At 46.7% G+C, this 23596-nt stretch overlaps 1 pseudogene; it reads right to left on the bottom strand.

The window, feature by feature from the left end:
* Positions 1-3470: 3470 nt before the first annotated feature.
* On the bottom strand, positions 3471-5876 carry LOC138301496 (telethonin-like; annotated as a pseudogene).
* Positions 5877-23596: the final 17720 nt, after the last annotated feature.

The following is a 23596-nucleotide window of genomic DNA, read 5'->3' as shown; positions in this document are numbered from 1 at the left end:
AAATTGCGCAAAGGGTTGCAAAGGGCTACAAAGTGGCACAATGCATGCATTGCACCACTTTGTAAATCTGGTGCGGCATTTTTGCCCATGACGCTAATGTTTTGTTAGAAGGGAGCTAGGCCCTCATAAATATGGGCCTTAATCTATTCTGCTTCAAGAACTCTCTCTCTCTCTGTGCAACCCAAAGGACACACTATCTCCAGCCCGAAAGACTCACTTCCACCCACCCTAAGCATTCACTCTTCACCCTTAAAGACTCTCTTCATGCCCCAAAAAACTAATTTCCATCAGCCTAAAATGACTACCTCTCTATGGCCCCAATGACGTGCTCGGTCCAGCCTCAAAGACTCACTCTCATCAGTCTCAAGTACTCACACTCTTCAACCCCGACGACTCACTCTCTCCCTCCAGCTCCACAGCTCTAAGTGCTGAGTTTATCATGACCAACAGACAGATTCTCTCTAGCCCAAGTAATCACTCTTATTAGCCTCAAGGACTCACTTTATTCAGCTCCAAAGGACTCGCTCTCTTCAGCATCGTGAACACTTTCTGCAGCTTCAAGGACTCAATCTCTTCAGCCAAAAGGACTCAATCTCATCCCCCACAAGGACTCACTATCAAGCCTTAAAGACTCACTTTCTGGCCTCAAGGACGCACACTCCAGCCCCAAAGACTGACTCTCTTCAGCTCCAAGGACTCCCTCTTTTCCAGCCCAAAATACTCACTCTCTCCAACCTCAGTAGTTTACAGTGTTTTATGGCTTCTGCTCTTACGCTTTGTCCTAAAATCTCTTGACAGGGGTTTTCTTATCTCACCTCTGCCTCCCATGTCTCTTCTCCTGACCCCCTCCCCCAAACTACTTCCCCAGTCCTTACTTATCTTCCTCCCCTACCTCTGTCTTTACAAACTTGTCTCTAAAGCAGAGTCTGGGTACAAAGAGATCGAATTTATTTAATCATTCATTTTACAAATGACCGAGACTTCATCCCTACAGATGCTGGACAGCAGAGACTTTATACATCCATGCAGCCCAGCCCTGTCTGCCGAGGGCTGTAGACAATTAAAAACATACCCAAAATATACCATCTCAATACAGTTTAAACCAATAACAAGTAAGTACAGACCACCACATATACAGATTTGAATAAAGCATCTTTTAAAACAAAAGCATGAGTCTAAGAGCTAAACACACATTTCAGAAGAGGCAAATGCAACAAATGAGCTTCCAGTTTCGTGTAAAGTGCTGACAAACTCCCAGTTTCCAGAGTTTCATATCCCACCAACTCTGCCGCAAGGAGGGTCTGGGACTTTTTTAGACAAGGAATGCCAAGTCAGCAGCTCCCACAGCTAGAGTTTTATTAGGGTACAAGATGATGGATACAATTCTGATAGTCTACATTAGTGGGGTACCACAGGTTGGGCACAGTTCTGTTATTCTACATTATTGGGGTACATGTTGGGTACAATACAGACATCCGATCGCTGTGGGGTAACATATTGGACAAATATCTTCAATTCTTCATCGTTAAAGGTCAAACGCCTGTTCAGATAAACAGTAATTTTAATTACTTCTTGCCCTTCAGTTCTTGCCAAAATAGGAGAAAATACATAATAATGTGACAGCAACTTATTGAGCATTGCTTTGTTGAGTTTATTAAATCTACTTTGGGGTTGGAAGCGCTGATTTTTAGAAACAAACTACCGGTGTTGGTGTCAGTAATTGATCTGTTTTTCGTTATTGGGCGAATTCTAAGATATAACTCAGGGTAGGGCAGGCTGTTGTTGAGATTCAACACTTCAAAGAATTTGCACATTTGAGACCCCGTGGGTAACCGATGCACAGCGATGAGGACTGAGGTGCTGCGCGATAAGCTTAGTAAGAGATGAGTAAAGACAACACTTAGCAATCAGAGGCCCAGAGGCAGAACAAGCTGCGCGTGCACTTCCACATCTGGAAAACATTGTTTACACTGGGACCTCCCTCCAGCCCACTGTCCTCCCGCGGTAGAGAACAGAATCCGCCACCCCATCTATGGCCCTGAATAGTTGGGTTCCACCTAATCACGACCACAGTTCCATGTATCATCCCACCCAGTTTTCCCATCTCCCTCACAGGTCAGTTTATCCCACCCACCATCCGGACATTTGTGGAACTTTCTCCTACGCCTAGTATTTTTTATTCCACATTTCTTCTATTTTATGTACCTTTTATGCACAGGTCCTTTCAATCGCTACAAAGTCCATTCATCTGTCTCCTCAGGTTTGTTTATGCTGCAGGTTATCTGCTTTAACTTTACTCCAGATGTCACTGCGATTCCATTTTGCACTAATTTGCCCTACTGTGCTACAGCACCTGTATTAACTATGTTCTATGCTTCCAGCCTCCTCAGGTATCACTAGTTTTCTCACTTCTGATTGTTCTACCCTCTTTAGCAATGCCCCATTTTATGACAAGGTGTAATACGTTCACGTACCCCCAGGTGGCACTGTCTTCTCCTCTTCTGACTGGTCTACTCTCCGGTGCGATGCACCTCTTCTGTTTATTTTTAATACACCCACCTGCTACCCCTGTAATACTCTATCCTTCCATGGCTCTCTCCATCTTGTAGTCTTCCCTCAGCTTCGACCCCTTCCATCTCAGGCAGCACTTTCCTTACTCCGTCTTCAGCTACCTGGTGGGCGGCTCCTCCTACCATCTGTTGTTGCTGTAAGTTCCTCCCTGCTCTACCTCAGTCTTGGACATTCCTCCTCTCTTTGTTGCTTCCTTTCATATCTTTTCGTTCTCACTTTGTGCTTCTCATTGATGTAATTGTTTACACCTTCTTGTCCTCCGCTCTCTTTCACTCACTTGTATATTCTCTTATTTGCTTTTGTGGACATTCCTTCAGTCACCTCTATTTTTTTATGACCAGGGAATTTCGCCTTGATTCCCTTTGTATCAGCTTAATGTGTTTCTTTGATTGATTGATTGATTTTTAACACTGTGAAGCTCTATAGACATCATATTTTTCAATAAAACACAGCAGTAAAAAACTAACAGATGTGACCAGGACGGCGTGGAGCCTAGCTAAAGCTCATCAATGTCTTGAGTTATCCCGGACATACAAAACAAGCCTTGGGAAACCTTCCTGGTTTGAGTGGGTTTCCTTCATCAGACCCTCTCAGTTGAGTTTCATGAACCCTGCAATTTCTCATCCTCCAGTTTGACAAGACAGTACAGAATGCAGGATATTTGGTTTACGTAGATGTAGGCGGTTGCATCTCCAGGAAGAGCCAGAAGAATAGCTGTGGAAGGTAAAGGAAGAAAACAGGTTGAAAGAAGGGGTAGGATGGATGAAGGCAGTCTGCACAGGATCCTTCAGATGTTTTCACCCTTTATGGCCTAGCGGAGAAGAGTCTAGACAGGGCCTGTAGGAAGGTGGGCACATTCTCAATCTCTGTGTGTGCCAGCTACCTGTCCAGTCTGTCCCTTAGCCCCGTCTGGCCTCCTGGGACAAAGTTCTTGAGAGGGAACGTGGTAGGGGCACTTTTTCCAAACTCCGTGAGAGGCATATGCATGACCGGGGGAAGATCATTGGTGATTTCAGAGATCATCTTTTTGTCCTGGCACAGACCATCACCCGGGTGACTCAAGGCCCTTTCGAACTCCATCATTCTGCGCAGCTCCTTAGGGGTTGGCACCCTTTCAGTATTGCCACTCAGGTCCACAGGCTTGAAGATCGGCAAGGGCAGGGCCCGCTGGTAGGGTAGGTGGTACTCTGTCTGCACCTCACCGAGACGACCAAGCTTCATGATGTTCCAGGGAGACCTCTGCACCAGGAATTGGACCTTGCGACACTTGGTGTAGGTCTCCTTCCGATGGTCATCAGCTTCTCTCATGGAACAGCTGAGGGAAGAGAGCAAAAGTGTCAGAGACCCTTAATAACTGAATCTCTATGTGCACCAAGAGCGGGAAACGTGCCACAGACCAAGAATAGCCCAATATTAAAACAAAACAGTCGAGGACCTCCTGCTAGAGAACTGATACCTAGCTGCGCCCAAGGATGCTACATGTAATAGATGAGATTAGATATTGTTGGGTTGCAGGGGTATGTTTTTTCAGAAATGAGCTCTCGACAATTAGCGTGCGTTCGCCTTTGTGTATGTGTATGCAGATATAAATACACACACTCTTCAAAATCATATTTAAACATTTTCTGCTAATATGTAGGTTACTGCATTTCTTCAAACGCTTCTCTGCAGTGAAAGGTACTTGGACATATTAAGGGGTGAGCTAAAATGTGGTCTCTGGTGTTTTTTTGTGTTGCCACCTGGCATAGAGGGGCATCAACAGCTGTTGTGGTGGGGCCCAACGGGAGGACAGGACGAATGGTACCAGAGCATGGACCCCTTTCTGCCTCCTTGCCCCCACAGAGATGCCAGTGGAAATTAACTGACTTTCTTGAGATCTAGGAAGACAGCCAGGTGTGTAGGGACAGGGGAAGGGAGCACATCCTCTCTCTGGTCATCAGTCATAATCACTCAAACACTCACTTTCAGTCTTCTGATGCCACATTCATTGAGTGTCACTCATGCAGTACCCCAGTGACTCAACCAGACGAACCGCCGAGCTGCACTAACTCACGCTGACCGGTTCCAGAGCTGCACTCACCGTGACCCTGGTAAATCCACAAGACCACTCACACTTACACTCACTTACACTCCAGCCAGCCAGTCGCTCTCACTCCTCTACCCGTCCTCCGCACCACTTACTAACCCTGCTGACCATGGAGATGAACTCACTCACTGTTCTATCAATAACATTACACTCACTCATTATAACTCACACTGCCTATCTAAGGGCCTGAACCTGCCATTGCACATGCCAAGAACAAGTACTCACATGTCCACATGCTGCCTGACTCTATAACCTATTCATTCAGACCCAAACATCATTCATACACTTAGGTCGCTCACTTCCCACGCACACCCCACAGCATGCAAACACTCACCCTCATGTCTCCTGCCCATCGCTAGGACAACACTCACACTCATTATTTACTCTCACTCCCCACTCACTCACTCACCCCCACCTTTCCTTAGACCTCAACTCAGGCATCTGCACGCACTCATCTGGCCCAGCCCTTGGGCACATGCTCACTCCCGCTCACTCACTCCTCCTGGCCTTCAGTCTGAGCCGCCTCCCTCATTATTCATTCATATTATAATGTCCATGCCTAGGATCTGCAATCACTCACCCTCATGTGCAATCCCTTCTTGGCTCAGTCTACCCACCTCACGCGCCCACAAACAAACCCAACCTTACACGTTAACTCATCCAGAAGCCTATTCTCACATCTGCCTCATACTAACTCTCCCACTCACACTTCCACTAACCGTGAATCCACTCCCTCTCACTCGGTAACTTGCCCTGCCTGTCTCCCAGAATGATACTCACTCACCCGTTCAATGGCTCTCTCTGCCTGTCTCCGAATTCACTCACCTCCACTCACACCCCCCCGTATTCAGACAAACACTAATCCTTCCTCAGTCACCTCACATACACCCTAGATCACACTCCATCCCTCCCCTCGCTCACCCTCCGCCATCTCTTGCTCACCCTGCTCATCCCTCGGACCCTCACTCACTCACCCCTTCTCAGCTCTGCTGGACAGACTGAGGTCCCTCCACTCCGCCGTGTAGCACTCCCTCCAGGCCTTATTCTCTTCCTGCACCTGGCAGCTCAGCTCTGCTGCACTCAGCGTCCCTGCACCCCGCAGAACCACAGTGCGCCCTGTAGTGTTGCCGCCGGAAGTGGTCAACACAAATAAGAGAGACCCGAGAGGGGAGTCTGGAGCCCTACCCCTCCACGGAAGGTGCAAGATGGATTGCACCATGACGGAGTGGGGGAGGGCATAAAGGCAGGGTAGGCAAGGCGGGAATTTAGTAGGTAGCGAGAGAGCAGTGAAATAAAGGTGTACCGTTACACACAGAAGCGACCCTGTGTGTTCCTTTGGCCGCGCACGTGCTGCAGCGCGCAACACAACATTTGGCGACGAGGGGAGCCGAACTCCGCGTGCAGCACCGTCACCACCTTTCACGCGACCCTGCCCGGACCTGAAGCGGAAGGCTGCGCCTACCCTTACCTCGGGGGAGCGGCCGAGTACAGTGAAAGCTGCTGTCCTCAAGGGCACCGAGGCTGCTGAAAACTGACACGCGAGCGTGTCTGACGACCCTCCGCCACACCTCTGACCTGGCTCACGTCCCGCGTCTGTAGCCGCAGGAGCCCGCCTTTTGGCTGCCTAGCGACCGAGCACCTACTGAAAGCGGCGCTCCCAGCACACGACGCGCACCCAGAGGAGCTCTGAAACGGCACAGCACGTGTCAGGTAAGACGCCCCTGACACACCCTCAGTGCCGTTCGGCCCCACCACGCTCCGCTGCACAGAGCTGCATAGCAGACCAGCACGCAACGATCGGGTGCATTCCGTCAACCGTTTTAAGGCCCCAAACGCCCGCTGTGCTGTTCCAAAAAAAAAAAAAGCAAGCACATTCAAAAAAAAAAGGAAAGAACCGGTCTAGGAGTTTTAAAAAAACCCAGTAATAATAAAAATAAAGGCACTGGAAAAAAAAAAAGGACATATTAAACTGAACCAACCGTGATAGGACACTACCCACACCGACACACTACAGCATGGCTGGCATACCACCTCTGTAGCCCTTCACAGTTACAGGCTCACCCCGCACCCAAGCAGCAAGGTGGAAAGTCTGGGTGGAGCGCCTAGAAACATACTTTGAGGCATTGGACATACAAGCAGAAAGGAAGAGCCCCCTCCTTCTCCACATCGGGGGAGTGGACATACACAAAATCTTTAAATCGGTCACGGAAGCAAGACCAAGAACGTATGAAACTCTAAAAGGGGCAATTGCAGCACATTTTGAACCCTATGCGAATCCGGACTATGAAAGATTCCTTCTGCGCCAAGCCCGACAGGTGCCCGACGAGTCCGTCGACGTCTTCTACGCCAGGCTCAGAGAACTAGTTAGTACCTGCACACTACCCGACAAGGAGGACGAAATCAGGGCACAGTTCATTCAAGGATGCTCATCATCAAAGCTTAGAGAACGCGTCCAGCAGCAACCGAATATGCCAATGAAAGACATCCTCACACTGGGGCGGTCGCAAGAACTGTCGCGGGCCCGAGCAGCGCATATGGAGCAAGCCCCCGCAGCCCAACCAAGGGCAGAAACTGCCAACGCAGTAACTACCGATAGAGTGCGACAAAAAGACTCTTACAAAGGGAGATCTAAAGGCAGGACATGCAAATGGTGTGGAGGCCCCGCACCACACCCAACAACCTGCCCGGCATGGGGCAAAATATGCAGCGCCTGTGGGAAACTAAACCATTTTGCCAAAGTTTGCAGATCTACACCTAAACAGACAACCACGGCTTCCAAGAAAACGGTCAAAATGGTCGACACCACTTGGCACTCAGGCTCTGAGAGCGACATGGACCATGACTCCCACGTGGTGCACATCATACACACCATTGGGGGCCGCCGCCTGCCCACATGCCAAGTCACGATCCAAGGATCACGCATATCGGTGCTGGTAGACACTGGAGCCTCAATAAATCTGATGGCCATAGACATATACAACAACCTGCCCAAACCATTGCCCCCACTAAGACCCACCAACGTGCAAGTTTTTGCATTCGGAAACACCCGCCCTCTAGAAATGGCAGGAACCTTCACCACGGAAATCTCCCACGAAGACACTGGCAAAGACACCAAAGTCTACGTCTCCAAGGACGGCACTGGTTTCCTTTTAGTTTGCCAAACGGCCCAAGATCTAGAGCTGGTGCATTTTGCTTTTAGCATACATGCACACGCACTCCTCCACCTCACACAAGAATTCAAGGCTCTATTTGATGGCATCGGCTGCCTGAAAGGACCCCTGCTACGACTCCACATCGATGAATCAGTCACACCGACAGTACTCAGACACCGCCGCATCGCCTTCCACCTCCGCCCCAAAGTGGAACACAAGCTCAACCTGTTGGAACAAGCGGGAATCATCGAAAGAGTCACGGGCCCCACGCCGTGGGTGTCCCCAATCGTGGTCGCAAAGAAACCCAAGCAACCCGACGCAGTCCGGATATGCGTGGACATGCGCATGCCAAATCTGGCAATAAAACGCGAACGCCACCTCACCCCAACGATTGACGACATCCTGAGTGAACTAACAGGATCCTGCTGGTTCTCCAAGATGGACCTGCGGTCAGGTTACCACCAGATCATGTTACATCCCAAGTCCAGGCCCATTACCACTTTTTCCACTCACAATGGGTTGTGGCGATATAAAAGACTTAACTTTGGCATCTCAAGTGCTGCAGAAGTCTTCCAACATGTCATCAAAGAAGTCCTGCATGGCCTCCCAGGAGTTTTGAATGTCAGTGACGACATCCTAGTCCACGCACCAAACATCGAAACACACCTCAAACGACTGCGAGCCATCTTCACGAGATTATAAACGAAGGGTCTGACACTCCACAAGGACAAGTGCGACTTCCTCAAGGAAGAAATCTGTTTCTTTGGGTATCGATTTTCGAAGCAAGGAGTCGGACCAGACCCCCAGAAAGTCAAGGACATCCAGGAAGCCCCAGCACCAACAACAGTCACAGGAGTAAGGAGTTTTCTGGGAATGGTCACATACTGTGCGCGATTCATGAAAAATTTGGCCGACATCACAGGACCCCTGAGGAAACTCACGCAGACCAACCAACCATGGGCATGGGGCGAAGAACAGGAAGCTGTTTTCCAGGCCACCAAGGAGGCACTCTCAGCCGACACCACACTGGCATTCTTCGACCCCCAGCGACACTCACAGCTGGTAGTCGACGCAAGCCCCACGGGTTTAGGAGCAGTGCTAGTACAAAAACAGGACTGTGGGGAGTGGGCTCCCATTGCCTTTGCTAGCCGCACACTCACACCCACAGTGCAAAGGTACTCACAAATTGAACACGAAGCCATCGCCATCCACTGGGGGTGCCGCCATTTCCATCTATACCTCTATGGCAACTCTTTCTCGGTCGTTACCGACCATAAGCCCCTGCTGCCCCTGTTCAAAGGATCATCCTCCAAGCCACCTCCAAGAATCGAGAAATGGATCCTGCAACTACAGGAGTATGACTTCACGCTCATGTACCAACCCGGCACAAAGAATCCAGCGGATTTCCTATCCAGACATGCACGTCCAGCCACACAACAGGAAGTAGAGGAAGCCCAGGAAACGGAGGAGTACGTGCGGCTCATTGTGGAACGAGCACAGCCGCTACCCATACCACTCAGCGAATTGGCGGCGGCGACCAATGAAGATGAATGTCTACAACTTGCCATAGTAGCCACCCGCACAGGGGAATGGAGACCACTACAGAGGCCAGATTCATTCCGCATGCAACAAGCCTAAGCTCGCCTACATGCCTTATCCAACGTACGCCAAGAACTATCAGTAAGCGAAGAAGGCTGTCTGCTCAGAGGACTCCGCCTCGTGATGCCGTCCAGCCTCACAAACAGATCAGTGTCCCTTGCCCACGGAGCGCACCAGGGAATCGTCAAGTCCAAAGCCCGTCTCAGAAGCAAAGTCTGGTTCCCGGGTCTTGACAAACTAGTGGAAGACACAATTCAAAAGTGCCTTGTCTGCCAAGCCAGTGGCAACCCCGACCCCCCAGGACCCATCATAACGGAGCAAGGCCCCACAGCGCCATGGCAAAGAGTGAGCGCGGATTTTGGACACCTGCCAGACGGGTCACACATGATCGTAGTGGTGGATGACTACTCTCGATATCCAGAAGTAGAGATAGTACAGTCGACTTCAGCACACGTTGTCATTCCAAAATTTGAGAAACTCATGGCCACTCACGGTTTCTTTGGAGAGATTCGCACAGACAATGGACCCCTGTTTAACAGCCGGGAGTGGGAAGAATTCCTAGCATCAATGAACACAAAGCACAGACACATCACACCCCGATGGCCACAAGCTAATGGGGAGGCAGAAAGGTTAGTGCGGACCCTGAACCAGGTCATCCGGATAGCAGTGGCGGAAGCAGGCAACACAGAAAGAGCGATTTATGCATTCCTGAGAGAATACAGAGTGACACCTCACGCCACGACCGGTGTCACTCCCAGTCAACTCTGCTTCGGTAGAACGGTAGTGGATGCCATCCCGCACCACCCATCCTGGGCAGCGAGTGCCCCGCCACCCAACAAGTCAACTGTCAGGAGGAATGCTGCAAACAAGTATGCCTCCCAGAAAAGTAGAGCAAGAGAAATAAGGATATGAGTAGGGGACACGGTATTGGTAAAAGATCGCCACCCTGGCAGCATGTTCCGCCTACCTTTTGAAGCAAGACCATGGACAGTGACCGCCGTAAAAGGCACAATGGTGACAGCCCGAAGAGGGCCAGACGTGGTAACCCGCAACGTAGCACTGTTCAAGCAACTGACCCCACAGACACCCTGCGGAGAAGACAGAGACAGTGCTGACACAAGGGCTGAGTCTGACACAGAGCCTGACGAGTGTGGCACCACGCCAGGGGAACCTGGACATAGCCAGGAACGTCCGGAAGATCGGTTATCACCAGAACGGAGACAGGCCCCAACAACAGGGACCAGAACACCTAACCCCAATGAGGAGGAAGCCCAAACATCGGGGCGATCCGTCAGTGGGAGATACCTGTTAAGACACAATCCAGGTCCATCACGGCGATACGCCGATTTCGCATGTGACTGAACGCACAGATCCTCTGCTCGAGGTGAGCCCTAAATACATCAATAGTCACAGTGTCAGAGACTTTAAAGAAAAGGAAGGTTATGTTAAAAGTTCTGTTATCACTCCTTTCCTCATTGGGGAGGGATGTAGTGTTGCCGCCGGAAGTGGTCAACACCAATAAGAGAGACCCCACAGGGGAGTCTGGAGCCCTACCCCTCCACGGAAGGTGCAAGATGGATTGCACCATGACGGAGTGGGGGAGGGCATAAAGGCAGGGGAGGCAAGGCGGGAATTTAGTAGGTAGCGAGGGAGCAGTGAAATAAAGGTGTACCGTTACACACAGAAGCAACCCTGTGTGTTCCTTTGGCCGCGTGCGTGCTGCAGCGCGCAACACAACACGCCCCGACATCGCTGTAGAGTCCGTCTGTCTGTCTGTTCTTCTGCTCCTGGTATCTGACGTGTCTCAGTTTCTATTATTTTTGTCGCCGCCTGTCTCTTTGCTTGCGTGTATGTCTCAGTGCAGTCGGTCTGTCGGTTTCTGTGTCCTGATGTCCCGCACGTCTCTCTAAGTTTGTCTGCTTGGAGCACTCTTCAGCTGTGACCGGCCCTCTCTGTCTCTGCTCTGCCCTCCCTCCGGTCTCTTATACAGACGGCCGCTGCTATCCCAGGCCTATAATGTGCTATATCTGACACCCATGTGCTGGGAAGCCCGGATACATGACAGGCTCTGACTGCAACAGTCTCACTCACTGAGTCACCAAGCCCCCTGCTGACGTCACAGAGGCATTCACACATAACACACTCCTTACTGGCACAATCCTTATACCAGCACCACCCACCACCAACATTACTTCCCACACTCCAGCCACCATAGCAAATTGTTGACATTTGTATTAATAGTGCCAGACATGGGCCCTGGAGGAAACCGACGAAAAAACAAGCATTGGCAAATCCCGTATGTATCACTTTTGGGACCTATTTGCTTTGTCCATGGCTTTTAGTTATGTTGCGCAGAATGGCTAAAGAGAACAAATACAACAGGCATTTCCAATGTAATAGGTCTCACATTTGCTTGAGTTAGAGCTATTGGTGTTGTACATGCATAAGTGGACTTTTCTTGCCACATAAATTGGTCAAACCTGCCGCATAATTTGGTCCTTTTTGTTACATAATTCCAGTGGCCATGCATATAACTAAAACACTTCCATTTACCTTATTCCTCCATCTGCAGCAAAAAATGAAAATAGTGTCTTTATTATATTTTTTGATAATATGATTTTGGCGTACCCGAACCTAGTGAGGGGACTCAGAGATGATCTAGACAGAAAGAGCAGGTCGTGCGGTGAGTTACAGGCAAAAATGTTTTGTAAAAGGAATGCCCTGCAAAGCACTATGAGGCGAGTTTCTGAAATGCAGAGAATATTGTAGCATCTTGACAGCAATGCTTAGAACATCCCCTAGAGGGCACCACTATAAAAATAACATTTGTCAGAAACATGGTCATGTAACCATACAGTCAGCCCCTAGAGGGCATAATGACATGAAAACAGAATGGCAGAAAATAATGCTGTGTAACCAGATATATTGTCTCTAGAGAACGTAGGGCCATATGTACGAACAGTTTTTCCCGTAGACACAGAATGGGTAAAAACCTTTGCTACATCTGGCCCGTAGTGCCTTACTCATTTTCAGGCCTAGCAGACCTACTGCAATACTATCAAAACACAAACTACTACCAGCTGTAAAGCAAAAGTTTCAGCCATGAGAGAGCTTAATAAGACATTGAATGGTGGGAGAGGTTAATTTTTTGGGGTCCCCCCAACCTAGTGTGGGGACCCAGAGATGGCATAGACAGAAAGAGTGCATCGTCCTGAACATTTTGATGGTGGTCCCATCGTCCTAGGACCACCACATGGTGAGTTATGAGCAAAAAAAATTGTAAAAGGAATATGCCCCACAAAGCATTACAGGGTGATTTTCCGAGTGCAGCGAATAGTGTAGTATCTTGATTGTAATGCTCAGAACAGCCCATAGAGGACACAATAATAAAAATACCATTGTAAGAAATATGGTCATGTAACCATATAGTCAGCCCCTAGAGAACATCACAACATGAAAACAGAATGGTAGAATATAATGCAGTGTAACCCTGTATTTAACACATAGAGATCATAATGCCTTGCACATATTCAGGCCTAACAAGCCTACTGTAATAAAAAATCTACTTGTCCGTCTGGTGCCATGTAGTGCGGCGACAAATTATGGCAGCAATCTCATTCTGTAGGAGCTCTGATAATAACCTCTCTGATCATGTCAGGGCAAATACTATAGTAGGACTTAAATACTTGCAATTTCAATCCCTACCATAGCAATTTCTTTATTTGGCTACTTTTCCGCAGATCTACGTACAGGGGCTGGAAGAAGCAGTAAGCAATAGTTCCAGGGCTGAAATGCATTTAAGTCTGCAAACCTACTAAAATGCATGTTTTAAGGATGTTCACTAGCTGTTATCGAATCTTTCTCTATCCTGAGAAAGGTTGGAAATTTACTCCTGACAGTGGCAGAAGTAGAAGTTCTTCCAGGATTGGGAGAAAAAGTGGTTGGAGTCAACGTGAATTTGTAAACGCTCAATAGATTTTCACATGAGCAAATCTACACATGCTTGTTCTAAAATACAGTTCACAGATATTTTCTAGGAGTACGATTTCCTTGTCTACTCCTGTAAATTCTTGTGAATTCATGAAAGTCACTAATTCAAAGACATATAGCATGGGTGCACTTTTGTGACTTTCTTTAAGAATTGGGTCCCTAATTAGGTCTGCCATTGACCAAGACATTTTGTTTTTATTAATATTCTATTTCTCTATCTATCTATCTATCTATCTATCTATCTATCTATCTATCTATCTATCTATCTATCTATCTATCTATCTACCTAATTATTTATCTATCTATCTATCTGTCTATCAATCGGCTGTCTTTACTGTGAGCGATCGCATTCTGGTGTTACGCAGGGAGAATATTGGCACACAAGGTAGTTTTTTTTCAGTGCCAGGAACTACTGTGGCAATCAGTGGCGTAACGAAACTGGAGGGGGCTCCTCTGCAAAGAGCACGGAGGCCCTCCCCTCCCGACCGGGCAGGTGCAGCTTCAGTTTTGTTTTTACTGAAACCACTGTCAGTAGTGCAGTGTAACTTTAAAACATTTTATATAGCACTCACCCTAATAATAAAGGCTTTTCAATAATAAACCATAAATACAAGTTCCAACACCATTAGCTTATAGACACACATATTACCTCAACTGCAGAGTCCCTTTTCTGTAAACTGGCAGCCAAAGGGTTTGTGCTGCAAGGGGTTGGGCCTTCTTGTCACAAGGACAAAATAAACATGAAAACTTGTTGCCTTTGACCCCAAACAATATGTCCTGGCTGTCAGGCGATAGGAATTCCACATCCCTGAGGAAGACACAACTACAGCAATACAGACCCTTCGGGGAAATACAAATAGAGTAACACAAGTGCCTACAAGGAGACCTAACTAGAGCATTACAAGGGGTATGGGGAGACCCAACAAAGATAACACAGGGCCTACAGGCAGACACAAGAAGAGTATTACAGACCGTATGGGGAGACACAGCTAGAATAATACAGGGCCTACAAGAGATACAATTAAAACAATACAGGGCCTATGGGGAGACAAAGCAAGAATAACACAGAATCTACAGGGAGACACCAGTAGAGCCATACGGGACCTATGGCGTGACACAACACAGATAACTCAGCACCTGCATTGAGACACAACTAGGGCATTACAGCGCCTATGGGGCCACACAACAAGGATAACAGAGGGTCTACAGGGAGACACAGCCAGAGCACTACAGGGCTTATGAGGAGACACAGCAAGCATAACACAGGCTCTACCGAGAGACAAAAATTGGGCAACCAGAGCAATGCAGGACCTACGGATAGACACAACAAGAAGCCTACACTGAGCCACAACTAGAGTAATATCAAGGCTATGAGGAGGCACAGCAAGGACCAAAGAGGGCATAACAAGAGACGCAAGTGAGTAATAAATGGCACATTGCCAAGAAACAAATTTGTTACAAAGGTTAAGAGACGACCATCTCTTTGCCAAACGTTTGGGGAATATATTTAGCCTGCACAGAATTAAATGGGCTACAAGAAAATGTAGGCAATAATTCACTGACCTACACCTCCCTCTGGTAAAGATGTTCAGAGCTCTCTAGGCTTTGGCATTTTTACAGAAGATTCATTCATCAGTTTTCTGTAATATTCAGACCCACTGCCAATCTACTTCACAAAGAAGCTACTGCCATTTGGGCCAAGGAATCTGATCAAGCTTTTAATTAATGAAGAAATTATTTTTTTGTGTTCTGTAGGGTCATCCCCAAACCTTTTGCTGTCACCCTCAGGTTTTCTGATCCCACTTTTGTTGACTTTCGGGACTCTTCACACTTTATCACTGCTACCAGTGCCAATTTGCTTGTGCTTTTTCCTTTAAGCGTGGTTGAATTGGATTACACCCATTTGGCACATTTAATCTAATTGTAAGTCTTTAGAAAAGTTGTACTACCTGCACCCATGTCCTGTAAATTAATTGTTACTAGTGTGCCTGCAGCACTGATTGTGCCACCCACTTAAGTAACCATCTAAACGTGTTTCAGGTCTGCCATTTCACTTTGGCAAAATAAAACGTATGTCAGGCCTAAACCTTCCTTTTTAGTACCTGCAAGTCATTCGTAGGGTAGTCCCTAAACAGTACAGGGAGCAGGGTGCAGTGCATTTATTAAGCAGGGCACTTACTTTTAAGTTTTACATGTCCTGGTAGTGAAAATAATTTTTTACTACTGCAGGGCCTAGCTCTACCGTAGGTTAACATTGTTTTTTTTAATTACATTTAATATGGGATACATTTCAATTAGGAGCATGTGGGAACATCGAGTTTGGTGTCTAAAGAGCTGAAATTTAAAGACCTCTTTAATGATAAAGTCTGATTTTTAAGACACAATTCTGAAAATTCCACTTTTAGAAAGTTGACATTTTGTTGTCCCAACCATTTGGTGTCTGCAGCCTGTATCCTGGGTCACATGACTAGGTGTGGCTGTTAATTGGTCTTTGTGCACTGCTCCCAGACAAAGGGGATAGAGATGCTAGCAGGATGGGCCATTTCTGACTTGACAGGGGGAGGAGCTGTTACCTACTACACTTGTACATCACAAAGGCTCGGCCTCTGCTCACTCACAAAAGGTTTCACACTAGTCTTTTGTGCTCCCAGATAGAATATTTCAAACACTACTGAGGGTGGAAACCTCCTAGAACCTTCTACTTCAAAGCTGTCACCAGGTATAAATAATGGACCCTCAGACACAATTCTTCAGTACACCTCTGGATCTGCAGAAAACTCGGAAGAACTACTATGCTGAAAGAAGGGCTGTTTTTCTGCTGCCCTGCTACTCTGTTGCCCTGCTGTCTGAGTACCACAGACTGGACCTGCATCTTGAGCCCAGGACCTCCAGGGTGACTCCAAGGGCTGGTCGGCTGGCCTTCTACTCTGAGCCTCAGGGACAGAAAAGGCTCCAACCACCTTAAACCCAGCACCCAGACTCTGTCTGCTGTGAATCTTGCCCACTTAGTGGTGCCACTCGAGTCTTGGCCCCTGGATGTAGGCCTGAAGGTGCTTTGCCAGCTGTGGTCTCTTGGAAAGGACTGATGCAGGATGACCTATCCCCACATTGAAACTGGAACTGCAACTGCATGACGCATCTCCAACTCAGGACCTGTCATCACAGCATGCAGCTCTTCGCAACCCTACTGAGCAATACATCCCTAGCGTAGAGCTTCGCACTGCAAACCTCTGTCGACAGCACCTGCAACAGCGACGAAGCAGGACCTCACATAGCAACCTTCATCAATGACTTTATCAGACCCACCACTGAGCAATGTATCCTCGACACAGGACCTCAAATAGTCACCCATAGCTCTTTGGAAGCTCCATTGCATGCTGCACCATCAGCGTGGGATCTTGAAACTCTCTGTAACCAGGACCTAAGGTATATTCATCAGGGGGGCTAACTTGGTTGCTGTTTGCAGCCCGTACTCCTTCATGGTTGGGATGAACTTGTAACTTTGTCCTGGTACGGGTCAACAAGATAACCACAGTTGGTGCTTTTTGTTTTTAGGCACTTTTTTCACTTTAATATTTAACATTTCAGATCTCTGGTTCTACTGATTGGATTTTTGCCATTCATTACCTCTAAGTTAAGCCTGACTGTTTTTGTGCCAGGCTACCAGAGGGTTAAGCCCAGGTTTATTTGGGGGTTGCTTATGTTTAATCCTGGCAAGAATTCTAGTTGCAGCTTGAATAGGGTTTCACTCCCTCAATCAGTAACCTAATTTCCTACATGTTCTTATTTTGCAACATCAAAATGGTAGAGAGACAGAAGCCTCACATCATGCATTTGTCCTGAAGAAATTCAGTGACTGGACTGGTGCACCCAGTGGCCTAATTTTTACTAAGACTTTTCCTCAGAGAGTTAAATTACAGCATTGCAGCCAAAGAGTTTTGGCAATCAAGAGATTGGGTGAAGAATGGGAGACAAATCTGAGAGCTATATACCACACACATAAATTTACAGTGTTTACAGTCTGGGACATTGACTTCTAGACAGTTGAGATGTACTTTGTTCTTTTCTGACAATGTCTTTGTGATTATCCAGCAATAAATCAATAAAAAAAGTTATCCGATGATTAACATGATGGTCATAAAAGTACAAACAATGATATATTAAAAACACTAAAAATACATTAAGAATTCTTTGTTACATAAATTAATCACACATGAAGTTGCAACATCTCACTGTACATTCAAGTAATGTTTCTACAACAAAACAAACTCTGTGGTCACTAAGGGCCTGATTTATATTTTGGTCGGCAGCCCCTTTCCCTAACAGAGCGACAGAGTAAATTACTCAATCGCCATGACAGAGGTGCCACAATCCAAATTTAGAAATTTCCAGCTGTCACATCAGTTCCTATCAATGCACTGCAGGTTTGACAGATGTCTCCATCAACATGATGGCAATGTTTTTTATTTTCTGAAGAAAATGCCTTAGCTGGAATATCTTTTCAAAAATACAAAAAAGCAATGCTTCCCTCACCATAGGAGTTTTTCCCGTGGTGAGAAGGGCACTTTGCAAAGGTTTTACCTGGTGGTGATGGGCATTCAAAATCGCATGTCCGCCCATCTAAATTAGGTGGACAGATATACAGCCAAAACTCAGATGGCTTTTACTCTATCAGACCATCAGAGAGGGTTGACAATAGTGGAGATGGAGTAGTCTCCACCGTTGTCAAAACTATGGTCTGCTTTATTCTAAATCGGAAGGGCAAACCATAATATGTCAGTGGAGTGAACGCCATCGTAACGGTGAGGGAGTTCCCTCTCTGCCAACATTTAAGTCAGTCTCTAAGTCACAGTAAAAAGTGAACAGCTGGTACACTCTTTCTAAAGTTTCTTTGTTTTCAGAGTGGTAATAAAAATCTGTTAATTTACAATTCATAAAACTCACAGAAAAATAAAAAGTACAACAACGTCTTTTGAAACATCATGATATTGGTGAAGGGGTTACTCTGTCACAACGGTGACAGATATCCCATCCGCCGAAATCTAAATATCATTATATCCAATGGGATTTAGATTTCAGCAGATGGGATATCGTCATTGTTGTGACAGAGTAACCTCTCCGCCAATATCTAAATCAGTCCCTTGCTTGCTTAGTCCTGCATGCTTTCTCTTTCTATCAGTCTCAAATCTAAAAAGGTTCTCTTAACCTCCTTACATACAGAGCTGGGATTGTCAAAGAGTTCATTTTTCTCTATTGAGATGCAAGACTACTTAACATAGGACAGCCATGGTATTGTGCCAGTAAGTACATTGTAAGCAATCGTTAATGGTGTCACAGTTGGAAGTGGCATGGTCATTAGACCAGAAAGAGGTCCAAAGCAATAAAGGGGCCACCTTAATTAGATCCTCAAGATATGGTAGACCCAGCTCCTTGTGGCACATATATTTGGAACTATTGGGGGAGGTAGAGAGAAGTCATTGCAGAAACGATTCTCTTCAGTTTGTAAAAATGTAACCTTGGTGCACCCCCATATTCCAGTCCCAAAGCTGGTGATGAGGAGATAATGGGTATTATAGATGTTAAGAAAATGTTCTATCTGTTTACTCTCTAATGATGGAATCGGATTAAATAAGACCCCAACTGACTGTGATAACTTATGTCCCCCTAGGGAAGTATTGATGTGCCAACTTTGGCTGGCATCAAAAGTTACACTTAGATAATGGAAGTTGGTAACCTTTTTAACTTACATTAATTGAGATGGTATGCATATTAAGATTTTTTTCTCCCTAAAAGCCATTGTCTAGGACTAGGTACAGTGGATGTCTAAGTGGAGATTAGCCATAAAGATGTCAAATGCAGCCACCAAACTACCTAAACTAATCAAGTATGTTCCAGCAAGAGTGCTTCGTCCACATGTAATAGAGCAGAAATATCAGATAGTTAATTGGGGTGGGTGACTATTCACCTCAAAGACTAATGTCCTGAATTTCACCCCTTGAGAGCTGTGGCACAAAGTAGACAGGCTTAACTTAGGGCAATATGTAAAGTATTTATGCAGTACCAAAACAGTAAAGTCAAAATACAACACAATAAGGATTCCAAACCAAATTAGAAAAATGGAATAAACTTTAATCGACAAAACGACAGACACAACAATGAAAAAAATCCAATAAGAGGATATGAATTTTTTACGTTTTAAGTGGGAATAATGCTAAAAACCAGAAAGTGCCAAACTATTTGCAATGGTTACACCAGCCAGGTTCTTCCTGGTCAAAGATTATACTTTCTGAAGTAGTCCTCTTAGTAACAATCCACTACAGGAGTACACTTCTAAAGCCCTCCATTACCTCGGGGGAGGCACTGAAAGACTCACATGGTGTAAGGCGGAGGGCAAATAGCAGGGTCTAGTCCAGATCTAGTTGCCTCTGGTCAACTGGGTAGCTGCAGGAAAAGGTCTCCTGTAGCTTGTTATGTCCCTGTAGCTTTAGCAGATAGTTAGCTTTATGACCTTGGAGTCCACGTCTTTGTCCTAGGTAGAAGAGCCAGAGAGAGAGATTAGATCTAGTTGTTTCAGGGCTCTTCTCCATCCGCAGACAGCAGGTTCAGTTCTGTTTTGATCTTCCTCGGGTCCATGTGTGTTCTGAAGTATTGCCTGGAGATGTCACATTTATGCCTAATATGAGGTAGTGAGTGGTAATGAAACCTGGACATGACCTAACTAATGGTGTCAAAGTTCATGGAGCCAATCCTACCCATGTTGGGCACTTTCAAGATGGTCTTCATTAAATGTGGGCTCTGAGGTCTAAGGGTGTATTTGTGGAGGATACAGTGGTTATCCTAGTCTCCTCCCAGATCTAACACCATGGTCCAGTTTGAAACAGCACGGTACCCCCAATAAATCATTAGACATCGGTCTGTAGGACAAAGCATGGTTTTCCAGCAGCCAGATAATGGATACAAAAGAACTGTTTTGGCATCCTGTTTCCACACTTTGAAGTGTCAAGCAGCATTTCATATTCAAGCATAAGCACAGAAGAAACAGCACTAGCGCATCAATGGGGGGGGGGGGGGACACAGGGACTTCGGGCAAAAGGCTTATACAGCATTTTGATTGGACAGACTGGAATACTGGTTGGGGTTCTATGATCAGCCTGAGGAAGCAGGGATATTGAGGGAGGTTTTCAGACAGGCATTTTGATTGGGTTATGAGTACCCATGGGTGAGGAGGTGGGTAGATAATCTGTGCTTTGCAAATGAACAAAAAAAGGCAGTACAAAAGAAACTCAATAAATAAATTGCGGAGAGGACAATGGCAGACCCCTTTCAGGATTGGCCAATGAAGAACTTGATTGTTTCCCCTGCTGGTGTGGTATTCAAAAAAGAGCGGGCAGTTTTGATTAATTCAGCATTTGTCATGGCCCGAAGAGGGGACGGTGAATGACTTCATCCTGGAGGAAATGTTTACAGTGTCTTATTCCTCAGTGGATGTGACCACGCCTTTGGTGGTGGCAGTGGGGCAAGGAGCACTGATGGCAAAGTGTGACATGAACTCAGCTTTTCAACTGCTTCTGGTGCATCCTGATGATTTTCAGCTTTTGGGCATGGAATTTGATGGTAAATGGTATGTGGACAAGGCCCTACCAATTGGATGCTCTATATCTTGTGCGATCTTTGAGTGTTTCAGTTCCTTTCTGAAATAGCTCTTTACATGGTAAATGGCACATAGTCTGGTGACCCATTATCTTGATGACTTTCTGTTTGTGGGGGCACCCGGATCAGCAGACTGCCGGCAGCCATTGGTAAGATTCCACGAGCTCACGAGTGACTTGGGGGTTCTGCTTGCCACAGAGGAAACAGTGGGCCAAAGCACGGAGTTGTCTTTCTTGGGGATTGAACTGGATGCTGAAAAAATGGAGGCGAGGTTGCTTCAGGACAAATAGGAGGCCATGCAAATATTGTTGGTAAACATGTTGGCCAAAGAGAAGGTAAAGGTGAGAGAGGTGCGGGTACTGTTGGGTCACCTCAATTGTGGCTGTAGGGTGGTCAGGGCAGGGAGGATATTCTGTCGGAGACTAGGCCTGGCTCTTGCAGGGAGTAAACTACCACACCATCACATCCACGTATCTGCTGTGGTCAAAGAGGACCTCAGGATGTTGAAGAGTTTTCGTTAACTCTTCTAAATGGTATTCCACTGTCCTGGCCGGATGATTTAGTATGGGATTTGCCATTTTTTTCTGATGCGGCTGGAGTTATGGGTTCCTTTTCTGACAAGGTTGTTGTTGTGGGGAGGAATGGCTGGAGCATTGGAAGGTAGATGGAAGAAGCGTTGCGTTCCTTGATCTCTTCCCTTTGGTACTGGCAATTGCCCTGTGCGTAGTACAGTTGGTGCACCGAAGAGTGCTGTTCTGGGTTAACAATATGGCTGAAGTACAGGTAGTGAACAAACAGTCGGCAAGAGATGCGCAGGTTTTAAAGCCGTTGCCTGCGACATGGCATCTCTTTCAAAGTGCAGCATATTCCGGGGTGGAAAATGACATCACGGATAATCTCTCTCATTTTCAGTGGGAGAGATTCCATGGGCTGGTCAAGGAACCAGACAGATGCAGATGCCCATTCCAGTGGAGCTGTGGTCAGTATGCAACAAGGCATGGTACAACTGGTTTTAGGCTCCCTAGCTGAATCAACTAGAAGGGCTTATAGTCAGATTTGGCTGGAGGTCTTGGCATCAGGGGCGCAGTGCAGGCCATCACAGTGACGTAGGACAGAGGTTGTGGTGCAGTTTATACTGGATTTGATGGAGAAAGGGCACTTGCAAGTTACAGTAGCGGGAAGCTGGCAGGCATTGGTTTGTATGTGCAAATTGTTGTGGGGATATGCCCTGACAGCCGTTTTTTAATTTGAAGGAGGTAGTGGCGCGGGCACTGAATATCAGGACATAAGCTGGAAGTCCTGGAGTGGGGGAGGGGCAGAAAAAGTCAGCCTTTTTCTGGGTGGCGGTGTTCTGGAAAATGTTCTAGGAGGTTACAGAAGTTGCAGTGGCATTGCCATTGGGTAACACGGGGAAATGGAGGGTAGGCAAGAAGTTCAAGGTTAAGATGTTTTGTTGCCTAGAGTTAATACTTGCAGTCTTAGGATGGAGGGGTAAGTTAAAGTTGGAAAGGTTGAAATGAGTTTCAAATACAATGAAATACTGATGGGGTGGGTTATTGTGAGAGAAACATTAGGGGAGGGGTGGGGCATTGGTTAGTTAACTGGTTGTTAGTGAGGTAGTAGTTTTGTAAGGCAGTTTGCCCAGGAATTAGTTGTTATTGTGCATCTGTCTCAGTAAAGCAGCCTTTTCCACACTCACTGACAAGATAGTCAGTGGTTTTTGTCTGCTCCCCTATTTCTCAATGTATTTCAGGTAAGAGACACACTGTGTGTTCTTGTGACCTTCGGCGAGATCATCAGTAAGGCTAAGGAAAGACAGCTCACAACACTGTGGCCATCAAGGTCATGCATGCAATGGAAAATCATTTTCCAGTACACATTCTTACATCCCAAAAGGATCTACTGTTTTCAGCTTGAAGAAATATCTCTCTGCAACCCCAAAAACTCAGACTTTGAAGCCCAAAGGACTCAAGTCATTCACTACAGGACTAGCTATCCAGGTTTAAGGACCCACTCTCTCCAGCCCCAAAGGACTTGGGGGCATACTTATGAAAAGTGGCACTTACCCTAGTGCAGTGCCACTTTTCTTTTGCCCCTTAGCGCCCCCCCTAACACCACCATGTGTGTGCCGTATTTAATATACCGCGTACCATGGCAGTAGTTAGGGAACTTGTGCCATAATTTTTTATTCTAGTTTGGCGCTTTGCAGGATTAGCGTAAAAAAATTGCGCAAAGGGTTGCAAAGGGTTACAAAGTGGCACAATGCATGCATTGCACCACTTTGTAAATCTGGTGCGGCATTTTTGCCCATGACCCTAATGTGTTGTTAGAATGGAGTTAGGCCCTCTTAAATCTGGGACTTAGGCGGTCATTACAACCCTGGCGGTCCAAGACCGCCAGGGCTGTTTTGACGGAAGCACCGGCAACAGGCTGGCGGTGCTTTCAAGCTCATTACGACCGCGGCTGTTGCGCCGCAGTCGCATCGCCGGCGGTTTCCCGCCACATTTGCCCCGGCGGTGATAATCTGCCAGGGCAGTGCTTCCCAGGG

This window comes from Pleurodeles waltl, chromosome 6 (genome assembly GCF_031143425.1).
Source record: "Pleurodeles waltl isolate 20211129_DDA chromosome 6, aPleWal1.hap1.20221129, whole genome shotgun sequence".
Taxonomy (NCBI): Eukaryota; Metazoa; Chordata; class Amphibia; order Caudata; family Salamandridae; genus Pleurodeles; species Pleurodeles waltl.
This window is presented reverse-complemented; position numbering and strand designations above follow the sequence as displayed.